Genomic DNA, 16,178 nt, shown 5'->3' with positions numbered 1-16,178 from the left:
GCTTTTATCAGCTTAGTTTTTCAACTTAGATTTTCAAATACAGTAATCAACTGAGGGCTGCAAAATCCTATGAGAAGGCAAGCTAAAAGTACTAACAGTGATGCTACCAGATGTCTACAAATATGGTCACCCATTGCCATGGCAACAATGAATTTAATTCTGGCAACCAGTATGGTGGCGCCGTCTCCAGCAAGTAGCAGTTGTGGTGCTTTGCCCTTTCAGGAATACCAGCACTTCCTTACTAAGGTAAACTCTGTGCCAAACCAGCCAGTGCCATTGTGTCACTCCTGTCATGCCCTTGCAGTCCTGGACTGACTGAAAGAGACGCTGCCTGCTCCAGCTCAAACTCCTTTATTCACTGTTTCTGTACATGTTCTTTTCTGCAGCTCTACCCTGCCTCTCCATCTCGGAGCACTTCTCTTTCCCAAACCCCACTCATTTCCTCTAACTTGCCTTCTATCTCTCGAGCACACTCACAATTGCAAATAAAGGTTTGCCTCCGTTACTTGCTCTCTTTTGGCCAATCACCTACCTATCTCCTAGAAAATAGAAGTTTTACATCAAGTCACTCCAGTCATTCTATCCTGTGCCAAGATTAGTTTGTGAAGAACAAGATTGCTGCTAGGAAGGGAAGTTGGCAGAAAGGTCTGGACTGGACTTCTGGGGAGAGAAAGGTCATGTTTATTTGTCATTCTTGCCTTGGTACTGAAAAAAGATTCCTGCTGGTCCGTACCCAGGTACAAAATGAAACACTGTATAGCGGGTAAAGCACTTTGAGATTTGAAGGTAAAGGTATTTTTGTAAACAGCTGCTGAGGGTGGGAAAACACAGACATTTGGGCAGTAGGGACACAATAGTCATTGGCCATCTGTGCTGTAAGCCCTCCTGTAATTCTGTGGAAAGAGGGGCCAGGATGCATTTATTCAATAGGAAAAGAAAGGCACACTTCATGTGCTCAGTGGCACTTTTAGTATATTCCTGCTGGCTAGTAAAAAAAAAGTGTTGGCTATCAAGCCTCAAGCCTAACAACAATTTCTAAATGCCTGGATATTAATTAGCATTCAGGTAACTTGCAAACCATTGGTCCAGTCATGTGAGAAGGTGGCAAGAATCATCTCCAGGTAATAAGGCAGCCCAATCCTTTAAATTGGAATTCATTCTTTCTCCCCCTTTCAGATCATTTGCCAAAGAAAACATAAATAGGCATGTGGGCAAAGAAGTTAGGTAAAACTATTTGAGAGCTAGTAATTTTGAGGACATCTGCAAGGCTGCATTCAGTATTCGCAAGCTTCTGAAGTTATAGATCAAAGGAAAATTTCATGTATGCTCAATACTAGTTTAAGAATGCTCAGCAGATGAAGTTGGCATCCATTTATTGGTGCATAAACTTTCAAATTCTTTATCCAACATTAAGCTTGGTTAGTTTATAGCTGTTTAGTTAGTCTACCATATCTTATTTACTTATACAAGTCATAAAGGCAGTAAACCTGCTTTTATCCTGATAAGAGCAATTACATCAGGGATTACCAAATGCATATATCTACAGTACCAGAGTCATGTTTGATTTTAAAAAAACACATAAAGTAGAATCACATAAGCTAATATGTTTTCCCAATCCTGTTCTGAGACTGAATTGAAAGCAGTAACTTACTGCTTGAAGACAAATCACGTTTTACAGAAAACATTTCAGAAATTATCCTGGGTACAACTAGGCCTAATGTCTTCCAGAAGATACTTGTTCAGTTCCAATCTAATTTCTTCGCTATTATATGTGTCACAAGATACAACATAATGATATACATAATTGTCATCTGCTGAATGAAAGTTCATAAAGTGTGCTCAACTTTGAATCCTCCCTTCTCGGGACTGTCTCTCTATGAAAATTCCACCTAGCTGCATCAGAGGGAGGGGGAAGACTGAGATTATCTATTTCAGGATGGCTGGGACCAACTTCCATTTAGTTCCTACTCTCTCTCCTGCACTGGCCATTCTACTCAGTCATCATATAATTATTATGTAGGGACCTGAATGTGCTTATCTTTCTCTCCTTCCCTGGTCCAGTTATTTTTTTCCCTTTTGTATGAAGTCTATTAGATTGTAAGCAATTACAACCAAGTGTTATTAGTCTAAATAGCCCTATTATAAAACCATTGAGGCAACTTTATTGTTTGCCTAGCCTTAGTCAAATAAGATTCAAGATTCTCTTGTCAGTCTACGAGCTCACACTCACAAATCAGACATGCTAAACACAGAAGTACAAACTTCTGCATTTTGCATTTTAGCTCAACCCAGCTACACAATCAATGTCACTATTATTTTTCACTGAGAGACTGCCCACCAGGCCAATCTTGCAGATACATCTTAAAGCCATCAGCATACCCTTCCCCCTTCAGTCACACTTCCATCCTGCTTATTTTTGTCTCCCCCTCCTGGCATCTGAAAATACACCATACTCTTTCCACATCAGATTTCTTTTGAGCTTTGTAACATTTAGCTGCAGCATTTTTCCATTCCAGAAAGCAGGGAGGGAGAGAGAAAAACAGTATGACAAGTACTCATTCTACAGATCAGTTTTCCCCAACCTGGGGACTTCCAGACAGGTTGGACTACAATTCCCATCACCCCCAGACAGCTGAGGATTATGGAACTTGTTATCCAACACATCTGGGGGCACTGGGTCAGGGAAGGTCAATATCAATCTTGGTCATCACCAAGACAGGTTGGCTTCTTTCCTTAGTATTGATAACGGGAAAGTCATCATGATTTCAGCTATATTTTCTTGCTCACAACAAGCTATATGAACATATAAAAACTATGCAACATCCTTTAAAAAAAAGTTTATACAGGTTCACATTACTTTAGTATACCCTACAGTTAAAGGCCATTTTCTTATGCTAAAAGACACTAGTGCTCCAAACTTTGATCAATAAATCACTCAGTCCTCTAAACAAAGATAGATGGTTCCTTCCTGATTAATTGGGATGGGGGTGCTGTTGACACCAAGCAGTAACTGTGTACTCTTAAAGGGCACATTGTCATGGAGGATGCATACATATAATGGTTCCCCTCCTTTCTTCTAGCTTGTAAATAAATCTGGCAGACAAATGTGTCTTTGGGGGTAAAACTATGGGTGGGTTTGCACATCATTTTAAGCCGTGATGGTTTATAAACTACTCACAGTAGCTTATTTTGAAAATAAGCTACTGTTATCCCCCACACCATAGGACAAATAAGCTACTGTGCACAGCTTATTTTCCCCATCCTCGCTCCTCCTCCCTCTACAGTACTGCCACTCAGCCAGGATGGTATCCCAACTTCCTTTGCATTGGAAACCATTCCCCACGACCCTGATGTCACAACTATGTCACATTCCTCTCTCTGATTGGCTGGCTGCGCATCAGGGGGCATCTTCTTCTGTCTCTGCCTTGTAGCTGCGGATCTCACCCCGGCATTGATCCTTACCCACTTCCCAGCACCCCCACCACCAGCACCCCACCCAAGCCGTGCCACACCACTCCCCACCGCCCTGGCCCCCAGCCCGATTTCCATGCTTTCCCCTGCCCGCCCGCATCCCCGGTTCTCCTCACACCACCACAGCGGTCTGTAACACAGCCATCCGTAGAACTTGAATTTTCTCTCAGCACCCAGCAACTCTGATTAGGGAGTTCATGCCATGCTGCTCTTTGGTGCATAAGAGCAGGCAAGGCTATTTTTCTTTTAAGCAGCTGGCAATCCCCTTGCACCAAAAAGAGGGTGGTGACTCTAAACCCTTGGAAGTTCGTAACACCGAAGCGAAATTTCATACAAAGGGGCTTCTCATGGGGATGCACCCGATGCACAATGAAAACCTTGAGCTGCTATGCCTTCGTGAGCGAAAACACCTTTGCATCAAAAAGGGGGTGGCACCTTTAAATCCTAGAAAGTTTGCAGGAGCAGGACAAAATTTCACACACAGGTTCCCATCACGGGGAGGCACCCAAGACAGAACTAGAACCCTGTGCAGCTATGCCTCTCCATGGGAAACATGGACACTTTGGAAGTTCGCAGAGTGCACTGCTGGTGGGGTGAGGGTGGAGTTGGGCAGAGAGAGCAATCTGTTGCTAGGCAGATCTCAGAAACAGAGATCTGCTGCCTGGAGCAGAGAGGCGGCAGCGGTTTTGACCACTCTTGCCAAGCGACTCTGTACACAATCTTTAAGCCACTCTTTAAGCCAGCATGGCGTGCCAGACGACATAGGCCAAGATGGTTTAAATAAACCTCACTGCAGACTATGGTTTATCAGGGTGGTTTATTTTGACTAAATAAGCCACTGTGATTGGGGAAAATTGCTGACAGATGACACGATAAACCATCATGGCTTATTCCGAAAAATAAACCATCATGGCTTATCCTGACAACCAAACCCAGTCTATATCTTTCCTTCTAATGGCAAGAAAAATATGGAACTAAAGGTTGATAGTCCTCAGCTGAAATTAAGGCCAATGTGTCTACACTTGTTCTTTCATGATACTTGAAAAACTTATTTTGATGCCTTTTAACTCTGGCAACAAATACTCCATATTTTCAAATTTGATTTAGAAGACTATTATAGGTGGCAATTATTAGAAGGAAAGAATGATAGATTTTATTTATTATATCACTCAAAATGAACTGCCCCCTTCCATCAGGCTGTCATAAGGAATGTTGACTGAGGATTTATGTAAACATATGTAAACATATTTAAATGTAATCAAACTAATCAAAGATGGGGAAAAAGTCATGAATTGCTTTACAGTCCTACAAATTACACTGATGACAGCTAATAGGAAGAGAACAGAGTCCGTTAATCATTTAATGCAACTATATTTAAGACTTCTGGGAAAGATAAATATTTAAAATTCTGTGTTGCAGATGTTAAACATAACTGCAGTTGAACGAAATAACCAGAAAGGCACAGCAAGTTTTCTACTAAGGCCAAAGGAACATAAAATCTTCATGTGGTAGCATAAAGCAGTAACAAAATCCTGGAGGTCAGCTGAACATACTCTGGACTATATCTAGTGTTGTCTTCTCACTTGTGCAAAGCTTCTATTACTTATAGAATTCTTATCCTTGCACAACTGTCAAATCCAATACTTTGATTCTGCTTGCACAAACTCTTTCACAACTCATTATGACTTCATTATGCTAGGTGTTGCTTGCATTAGTGGTTCCTCTAGCACTTGCTCAACTACTAGCAGATCACACAACCACAAGTGAAATGCTACCTCTTGTACTTTTTCCACCGGATAAAAATGTCTGAAGATACTTCACTTGGGAAATACATTTGATGACACGGTCTTCAATCCAGAGTTCCACTCATAGGACCCTCCTGCTATAGGAAGTTGGGTCGGCTATTTTCACTTATTCCTCCTTACCTCTACAGCCCTGTGATAATCAACTCCAAGGGGTTGCAGGTTCTCACAAAAAATAAAGTAGACCCCACTAATCTGGTCTGCCCTTTTATGCACTACAGCACCATCCATCCACCGTCAGCCTTCTTGCTGACATTCTTCAGAACTGCTAAACTGATAAATTGCTTTTTAATTCATCCTACATTAATCTGAAGCTGACGTAAGTGTACCTTTCTGAAGTAAAAAAAACACTTGGCAAAATAAAAACTCAGTACTTACCAAACAACCGGAATGTGCCTTAAATTTTTCAATAGAAGCCAACACGTTTCCTAAATTCTTATGATCAGTTTTATCTAACGTTTGTGAATGCTATTATCTAAACAGTAAAGCATTTTAATTTCCTAAGATTATGCTTTAGTAACTGGAATATTGTATTGCCTACAGGTTTAATTAAAATAAATACTGAATCAACCTAGAACATCTTCCAATAAAAAGTATGATTGTTCAATATTCAAGAGGGCATTATATCATCTTTCTTTGGAACTCTGCTGGTGGTTTAATTTATACTATCCATAATATGTTTGAGGTTGACACTTTTTCAGACTCAACTAATGCTATCTCAGGATTTAGAATCTAACGCAGCTGGTAACAAGGTAAGTGTAGCATCTTTTCGCTCGTGGGCACAGATTCCCAAGACACTGGAATACAAAAAGAAAGCAGGACTTCTGGTAGAAAGCCTTCAATGCAGCTTAGTAAATTAGTAAACACCCAAATTAGATTTACACTGAGAAGCTCAACTGTAATAGCTAGATACAGTTCTCTGAAGTGCCTCCTTTCTAATTTATTCTTTTATATAAATCTTTAAAGTTTAGAATAGTTGGGATTTTTTCACAAACTCAGTTGTTTGGCTCAAGAAACCTGCAAAGATCTAAACATATCTGGCACCAAATTACCATAATAGCAAGGGCAGACAAACTCAGGTTGAAGACTCAAGCTCCACACCTAGCCAGGGGCCATTGGGTCATATCCAATGGGGACCACTCCACTGACAGAAGATGTACTTCAGTGAAACGGAGAAGCAAGGAATTTTCAGTGATTACCTCCTGCAGCCCTCCATACACACCCTGCATCTGCTGAAGATGGTCAGAGGAACAGGCGAAAATCACCTCCCTCCCCATTCCACTGGAGGATGACTTCTGTCAGTGGCGTGACCAACACTGTATACAACATACGTTATTTTTCACCACACAAAGTCTGTTTTAATGGGGTGGGACCAAGCTTCTAAAGATAACCCCTGACCATCCAATCACACTTTGCAACACTTCCACATCTTGCTAGTCAAAATGTCTTTATTAGCATCTCCACTTCCAATCACCAGCTTCCCCCTTCACTCCCTACAGCTCCTAACTACCCATTCCAAGCCCTTTTCACATATGCCCTTCCTTGCCCTCCAAAATCTTCTCATGACCTGCCTTCTCATGTTTCCCACTGACCAAAGACCACTCATTCACACTTTATCCTTCACTGCAAAGGCTGTCAAATTGCAAATCCCATATTCAGTAACAGTCGCAATGATAATTTAAGTGGAAAGAAGGAAATGCCAGTGTTACAACATTCAACAGTTATTGGTAGCTCTTTCTTGATCCTGAAAATAAGCGAGTTTTGTTGAATACTATGGGCCATATTGGAGACTCTAGGAGGCCTGCTAAGGTCCCTGAACCTTATGTGCACCAGCCCAGGTTTAACAAATCACGTTTGTATTAAATGTTTTGTTTATTTGCTTAACTTGCCCAAAACATATTGCAGGTTTTAACATATTTTGGAAAACCTGCACTAAACATCTATTTCATTCAGCACCCACACAGCCTCAGGACCGGTAGGGTCAAAGCATCTGTTCCCACCACTTCAGCAGCCAAAGCTCTTCCAGTAGAACAACAAGCCCCATTTCCCTCAGTGACACAAGTTGTTACTTCAGCCACAAGACCAAATACTACAGCAGCCAGAGTATCTTACCCAATCCTTTGTGCTGGTGTCAGCATGAAAGAAGTGAAGCACCCTGCCTATCCCCGCTAGGCCTATCCCTAGGCGCAAATCTTCATTCAACCATGAAGCTAACGTAACTCTGTACATCTTTTCTTGGAAGTAAGTCCCACTGAGTGCAATAGAAATGACTCCTAAATAACTATTTAGTATTACTGCCTAGATGACTTTACACCAGTTGCTCTCACCCCAACCTATTCTCAAGCTTTTTGAGAAGATAAAACGGGGAGGTTCAACCATGTACACTGCCTGGAGCTCATTAGAAGAATATGAGTTCTCTTGTGCAACTTCAACATTAGTAAGTGAAAAGAAAAGCATATCAGAACAAAATAATCCTATTTATGTACATAACGATGGGATCAAAACTGACTCAAGCTACTTTTGGGGACACAGAAGGCTCATTGAGAAGATTAATTCAAGATTAACAGCAGCGATCTACAGTGCATCTAATTCAGTCTTGTATTACCAATAACCTGGTAGCCATACATGAAAAAGAATTCCACACTGGCAAGAAAGATGGCGCGTGGAGGACATATGACTCCATCCCTCCTTCAACAACCCACTGTTTCTGTGCTAGCTGTGGAGGAAGGAAAGCCCCTTCCTCCACAACCAGTATGGAAATGTAGAGAGCTGGCAAAGGAAGGACAGACTGCTCCATCTCTCCTCCATCAATCTGTCCGATAGAAGCTATTTTTTCTAGCTTGCCAAGAGGTTAAAAGCCTGCTTTTCCATGCAGACCACAAAGGATGGGAATGCAAACAGAAATGTAGGCTACTAGATTCATAGCAGGCTAGTAAACAATTTTGAAGGCTAGAATCTTTTGTGGGTTTATTTCCAAGGCAGATTTAATTATGGCCATAACACAGTGAAAATATGGTAAAAGTGGACTACAAAGAAAGAAGTATCTAACAATTAAGAATTTGGATCAACAGCATTTTGACTATTTGCACTGAATGGGCTTGTTGACACTTCAACAGCATTTTATTTTTATTTTTTTAAACTCCCACTGTAAGATCTGAAAATACACCAGGAGGACAACCCTGGACTGCAACACTTTGAAAGCATTCTCTGGATCCTCCATACAAATAAAACTAGGAGAGCAATTCTAGAGAGGAACGGAAGTTGTATCTTTCAGATGCTGTTTCCAGGGCCTGACAATACCAAATCCACAATTAAAAATCTATTTAACTATTATATAAAGCTACCTTAATGCAAATAACTGTAACATATTGCCATGCCACTCACATCTAATCTACCTTACATTACCCAGCATTTTAGATTTCTCCTACTTCTATATGGCAAGCAACACAGCAAAGAACTTGAAATGACAGGGTCATCTGCTTAGCTTCCAAAATGTTCTACTTAACAGTAGACTGCTATTGTGATGTTAACACTGAAACACCACCTATATACCATAACACTAACTACATCAAAACACAAAGGCCAAAATCTAAAGAGATATTTAAGGCATGCTCAATGGAATTTTTCTACTTTTTTCTTCTCTAGGTTTCTACTCTTCTTCCACCACTTACTACCCCATTACCACACCACAAACTGCTTTTGAAAGCTTGCTCCCTCAGTTGTATGGCATGGCAGACTGATGTTCAATAAATATTACCCCTAAAATTCGATAAACAATTGTATTAAAATTCAATCAACATTACTCCTAAAATCTGAGAGACAAGGCTGTAGCCATGTCCCTCAGATACGTGAAGCAGTATAAGCGGCTACAGTGTAGCCTATGAAAGTTCGTCTCTTTAGAGCACCACAGGACTTTTTTTTTTTTTGCTCAGACCCTGCTAGGGGTCAATCAGACCCTGCTACATCAGAACTAGGAGCTGGAATTTTATCAACTACAAATTTATAATTGTTCAAGTTTCCAAAAAGCCCTCATTACACAAGGGGGGGGGGAATACAATAATAGTCATAGGGAGAAACACAGTAAGCCTAGTACACAATATTAGTAGCAACTGTACAGAAATCATGCATATTTGCACAATGATTTTCTACAGAGTACTACTATATTTGATATTTAAATCACATATAAAAATGAATCTAAGTGGCAAAATATAATTTCTCAAGAAAATTCCTAACATCTTCATACTGTTTTTTGGACTTTGTTAACCCTTGCAAATTCAGAACATTGACATAAATGAACAGAAATTTAGAATTCCAAGCCACCACCAGGCAAATAAAACCATTTACCCTCAGAATTCAGATATGTGGTTAATGGAAACTAAAAAGTATGCACAGTGGTATTTTCTTTGAACAAGTTTAACTATATCCACCTAACCTGTTCCCCTCACCGCTGAATAAGCATTAGTTTATGTACTCAGCATTAAGTAGCAATGTACTCTGGCCAATCTACACCATAACACTATTTTGGTATGTTAGCCTGCAGCATTTAATCAAAAGCACCATAAAATCATTTTCCTGTCTGTGGAAGTACTTTTTTTTTAGCTTTCTCACAATAAGGACGCCTATGAATTACCAATTGTGCAGGAATCTTCAGCGTCAATAAGTTTAATGCAATTAATTGGTTTATCAGCAATAGCTTCTCCTACCACGACTCAGATTTATGGTATTTTTCTTATTGTACTAGTTTATCCAACATACAAATTGGGCTTAATTAAATCAGTTTCAAATTCTGCATCATTTCAAGGCTTTTCAAAATTGGAATCGTATTCCACAGATTTTTATCACAGAAGCGTATGCTTCCGTTATAGAAAACTTTAACTCAGACTTTATATGCCAACTTTTTCAACCCAAAAGAGCATTTCATTATTTCAGATTCTTGGCTAAGCAAATATCTCTGCCAACAGAAAACCAGCAAAAACTGGGCTCCACAGACAAAATCCTATTCCGATCACCATAAGCTGCCAGGATGATCTATTAGGTCATTAGTGTATCATGTACCTATTAGAGTATATTGTGCCTCACTGTATAAATGGACTGCATATTACTTCATGCACCAATTGTGAGTTTGCATGGCCTTTTTAATGAAATTGGGTTGTATTAATGGTGGCTTTCCACTAGTGAAAATCACTTCTAGTTTGTGGCTCCCAGTTTTCATGGATACCAAAAAAAGCTGCTCCTACAGCTTCAGGGACCCTCTGGAATCATATGGGATATGGCATGGAGGACTGCAGTAGGTACAGAGAATCAGCAAAAACTGGGTGCCTTCTACTAGCACAAAGCCACCACTGGATATAATTCATTGTTGCTATGCTGGTTACAGAGTGGTACCAATTTCTCATATTTCAAACATTCTTATTAGAAATAAATAATTCTTATTAGAAAGAAATAATAATCATGCTATTGTACGTTCTACTAATATTTGCATGAAAATTGCAATTTTATATTTCTTTAGGGTAGTATCCAGGTGTCATTCGTCAAATTGAAATAGCGGTAGTGGAGGTCTGCCAAATCCTTCTGCTGTACAGGTGCTTGTGCATTACGCTCATGCAACCGCTTGAACAACGTTTGCATAAACTTAACTTTAGTTGGTTTCTCTTCTTGCACATTGTTCGGAACCTATTTTCCAGTAGCACAACATCACTTGCACAAGCGGAATGACAGTTGGATACTGCCCATAATTGGATATGCCCATAATTTCCAATTATTTATAAGTTAAAATGTATACAATACAAAAGTGGGCAAAGCTACATTTTGAATTTCAAGTCTAACTTGCAAATGGAAATCTTGCATTCTATTTAAAAGTCTGCACTGAACTCCAGCATTTTCATTTAACTTTAAAAAAAATGTTTGCATGGAACTCTTCAAAACTTTAGCGGTATTTCTATGAACACAGAACATTTATTCCATTCAACATTTCTACCAAATATATCTTGGCAATATAGCTGAAGGATAAACAAGTCATTAGGATTCAGTTGCCCTGAGAAACTTGTTGAAGGGTGGAATAACTACCCTAAAAGATATATACTTCTAAAACGCTTGCATACATCTGGCCAATCATTCTCTACATTCCACACCCCTAGTTTGCAATGGGAACACTGGTAACTGGAGAAAACTGAGGAACACGTGCCTACAAAATACCATACACTTCTTTACACTCAATACAATAAATGTAAACGTATCAGAAATGCAGCAAAGATTCAGTAATAGTACGAAATGAAAAATGTAAACAGTGTCCTTGTGTGGTATTCTATTTAAAAGGATATGAAATATATCTATAACAAAATGTTTCACCCTTCATTACAAATGTTTTGAGTACTGGTTATTTCACGAACAGCAAAAATGGCTGCCTACAGCTTGAAATCAAATACAATGTAGAATGTGTGTCATTATAAGATTGCTAAAGTGTTTAGAACATTCTGAAAGCTTGAATGTCTGTCAATGTTTTCCCCTTAAAACAGGAGCGGTATACAGTCCCAGTTTCATGTACCAGGAAGTAAATGGCCAGGATGTTGCAAACCATGATTGCAAGGGTACTGTACCACTACAATTAGGACCTGAGGTGTTTAGCAATCTGGTAAATTCATTTGCCTGCAAAATGACATTTTAGTTTTAATATCTTGTGGGAAATGTGCATTTCAGATCTTTCTCAATAGGAGAAATGGTTTGATTTTGTTCTGAAGTATTATATTGTGACCTTTGTTTAATTATGGTCCTTTTGGTAGTTAAAGATCAGAACTCAGCCTACATTACATAGGAACTATAACAGGCCTCAGACCTCACTGTTTACTTCCATGGGACAACATTTTTTTAACCTGTGCAAGGGAGGGAATGTCAGATGAGAGAGATAATGATGATCAAGGGGAGAGGTACCCTAAGTTCTTAAGGGGATTTTTATGATCACTCATTTATTGAGCACTAGCTTCATGCTTGACATTACGCATGTATAAAAGATCAGGACTTCCAAACAAGCATGCAAAATGTGCATCACAGTTCAAAATGGCCTTTCTGAGAGAGTGTTGCAAATTCAAGGGGTCTATTCCCATAAAGTTTGCCTTTACAGAAAAACGTTTGGAATAATTCTTATGAAAAACATTATATAATCTATCATATATGTTGCTATTTCAACAGTGGCAAGAAATGCATAGCAAGATATTAATTTTCTTATCACTGATTTGTCCTGAAAAAAAAACCACCATGTAGATGCCCAATTCTAATGAAGAATGTTGATTTATCACAGGAGTCACACAAGAACTCCTCCGCCTGCCCTAAAGAAAAGCTGTAGTGGAAGAGACCCATAAAGGATCAAGAGGCCCAGAGTTGTAGGTACACTAGTGCTTCCCAAAATAGGAGCAAATACATTTTAGTTTAAGTCAAATTGTAGAGAAACGGCAGTTATGATTTTTAATTATTTTGTGGGAAGGGCTGTTTTGTTATACCCTACCACACCGATGCATTTATAAATAGTATGTATGCTTAAGTTTAAGGAATTATCTAATTTAATCATCCAATTTACTGGACATTTCTACATATAACTGCAGAAAAGGTTCCTTACAAGGACTGCCAACAAAGCAAATTCCTACAGAAGTACTGAATTCTAAAATTATCTATCCTAAACTGCTAGTCTCAGAGCTTGTCCATTATGCAAGTAAAAAACTTTGAGACTGATTCTGTAAAACTGTTCCATGGATATAGTACATGATCTATAGTACATACAACTATGAGGGAGAGATATGAGCTGCAAAACAAGCTTCAATAATGCACATAAGAGACTGAACATATACTGCTTTCAGACTACTGGGAATCACTAACACTAAAGAAAAAGCAAATAAAATAAAGATGCTCTCTGTTTTTAGATGTTTGATTGTAGTATAAACTATTGATGCTCTAGTTTCTGGGTTATTATTTATCTTGGTTTTCTCTCCAGTTACTTTGCCAAGACATGGTACTAACAAGTTTTTTTTCTAACAAATTGCTTTGTAAATTGAACTACTTGGAGATACTGGGTTCAATCCAGACTCCAAGCAATCCTCAGCATGTTTCCTTGGAAGTCTCACTTTGTTCAACAGAGTTTACTCCCAGCTAAGTATGCACAAGACTGCAGCACAAATTAATTTAACTTGGGTCCTATTGATATCAATACAACAAGTTAATCATGGCTTAGGTCTTTCTTATGGATTTCATTAGGAACCAAGCTCAATTAACTTATAATGCAATCCTATACCTACTCAGAAATCCCACTGAGTTCAATGGGTTTACTCCAGATTGGTGGATATAGGATTGCAGCCTAGATCTAACCCAGTATTTATAATTGGTTAAAATACAGAATTCACATATTTTATATTGAATATTGAGAATCAATGTATTCAAAGCTGGACTTCTATTTCTGTTACATATTCCACATATAGAACTGAAATGAAACACCTTGGGTCCATAATAATGTAACTTCTGAACTCATTTTTGTTATTAAAATAAACACAGAGTTCAATAAAACGTTTAACTGGACTTAAGCTTCTAGTATAAGAATCACACATGCATGAAGTTTGAATCTATATTTGCCTACCTTCAGTTGATGGGTGATATTTGAATCACTCACCAGGATTTAACATTCAATCCTCAAAGTCCTTATATCACAAGGAGGCAAGCATAAGGAATTCAACAAGTTTCCATTTACATAAAAATAGCATTTTAGCTTTCCAAAATGCTTTCATTGCTAGAATTTGTAATAGTACTTTCAGCAGACAACTGTTGGAATCACAGCTTATTTTACTTGGGAAAAGTACTCCTCTGCTTCCTACAGGCTGCTGTAAACCAGTAGAAAAGCAGCTTCATATTTATTCAGTTTATTTTAGATATCTTTGGTACTAATCATTATTTACAAATAGAAATGAAAACTATTAATGTTTTGGAGAAGCTGCACTATTTTTGAAGTTTTCCTTCTCTGTACGTTTTACTTATTAGAAGATACAATACTTGATAAAAAAAATACAGAATATATGACAGTCTTCAAATGTACGTTTACATTTAACCAACCTTTAGAAAGAAATACAAAAGTGATCTGTAGTTTTCAATCAATACACACAGATTTTATTAAAATGCTGAGTCCATATATATATATATATATATATATTATTTGACATACTTTTTCTAGTCTTTAAGATTGGAATAAGCTAACAATGTTCACTACTCTAACCCAAGTACCAATAATATTAGAGTGAAAAATGCAGAACTGATCCAAGTTCTGTACTTAACATTTTCCCTCCTGCTACAAAAAAATAAAATTGTCAGAATGTCTTCAATTTTTTTTTCCATATGCATACAATTTTTTAAGAAATCCAGAATGCCTCTTAAGTAAAAATTCAACTCTCTCCTGTATAGCAAGCTACTCATGGTAGCTGTTCAACATTATGTGTTTACTTCACACAGCAGTTCCTTGACTTCTAAATGGGAAGTGCACAAACCTTTTCTATGTATCTTGGAGAGGGGAGAAATACACCACCAACTCAAAAAGCTAATAAAACAGAAGCATATATATCAATATGCTTATGTTTTAAGCTCAACATCTCATACCTCTTAAAAATTCACTAGGTTTGCTGATTTTGGCATAAAGGTTTATAAACACCTTAAAATCTTACATCTTTTTTCAAAAGGAAAGAACTGGCGCCCCTTAGTGTTCAAATATTAAAACATTTAGATCATTCACTGAATTTGCATGGAACATTTTTTTTCAACATTCCAGAAAGTTTTCAGCCTTTGCAGTTCTTCCACCCAGGAGCCAACACAAACAGGAAAAGCAGAAAGATTTAAAGGGGCAGTTGAACTTTCTCTCTGAGCTACCAAGAAAGGGATTTGAGGGTGGGAAAATAAGGGTGGGACAAAGAATAGCTTGACTGTTGAATTAGGTAACTTCCAGTCCTTGTCTTGGACTTAACGAAAAAAAATTGCTAGCTCAAAGACTTCCTGAGCACCAAGGACATTCAAAAGGTGCAATGACCTCACATATTCTTCTTGAAATATCCTTTTGAAAGGAGAAATGTTCCGCTCTTTTGTTCTTGTGACAAACTCTGTGCCTCCCTTCTCAGGTCAAGCTGATGATTCAGGAACTTTTAAAAATCCATTGTTATGTGCTTGATTTAGTTACTTTAGAAGCTGTTTTTCCAATTAATTTCATACTACATCATGTTCCTGTAAAATGCTTACGATCTGAAACTTCCTAAATAGCATCCTCTTGATGTTCATTTCATTGATCAGTGTTATCCAAACAGGAATTCGTCAGAAATAAAATTCGTTTGTCAATTGGCACTTCTCAGCCATTTGCATCAAACAAATGTTAAACATTTTCCAAGACAAATGTAGGCAGGCCTGTCAAGCCCAGGAAGAACTGTGCAAAAAATAGAACTCTTCCTAGTGGGGAAAATAAAAAAAAATGCCAAAACAAGGCTGAAACTCCATGTCAACACCATATCTAAAAGGTGAAACTGGACACTAACCAAGTTTCCACATCGCTGTAAAAACCGTAGGAGTTCAAGATGTGAATTCTCAGGATAGGGCTTTGACTGAAAATGTGGAATTAATACCCAGAATAGGTTCCAAGTAGGATCAACAGAACACATAATTAAAAAGAGATAGAAGGCTTTGGCTAGCCATTCAAGCCATTTAAACCCAAAGAACAATTAAGAATAATTTGTTTAAAGGTTATAACGTTTAGGACTACAAAGAGTTACACCACAGATGTGGCCCGACATTGCACACTCTTCTAACTCTCTACGATCTAGAGTGGAGAAAAGCAGGCGGGGATTAGGCATATGGCCTGGAACCTGCAATGGATATTGAGCAACGCCACAGGCACTC

General features: G+C 38.4%; 1 protein-coding gene across 6 annotated transcripts in view; it reads right to left on the bottom strand.

Moving 5' to 3' along the window:
* QKI (QKI, KH domain containing RNA binding) overlaps nucleotides 1-16,178 on the bottom strand; it is a 177,775-nt gene that overhangs the window by 159,913 nt on the left and 1,684 nt on the right. The window lies entirely within an intron of this gene.

Source organism: Heloderma suspectum, chromosome 1 (genome assembly GCF_057233095.1).
Source record: "Heloderma suspectum isolate Gila_16-S chromosome 1, 16-S_ref, whole genome shotgun sequence".
Lineage (NCBI taxonomy): Eukaryota > Metazoa > Chordata > Lepidosauria > Squamata > Helodermatidae > Heloderma > Heloderma suspectum.
This window is presented reverse-complemented; position numbering and strand designations above follow the sequence as displayed.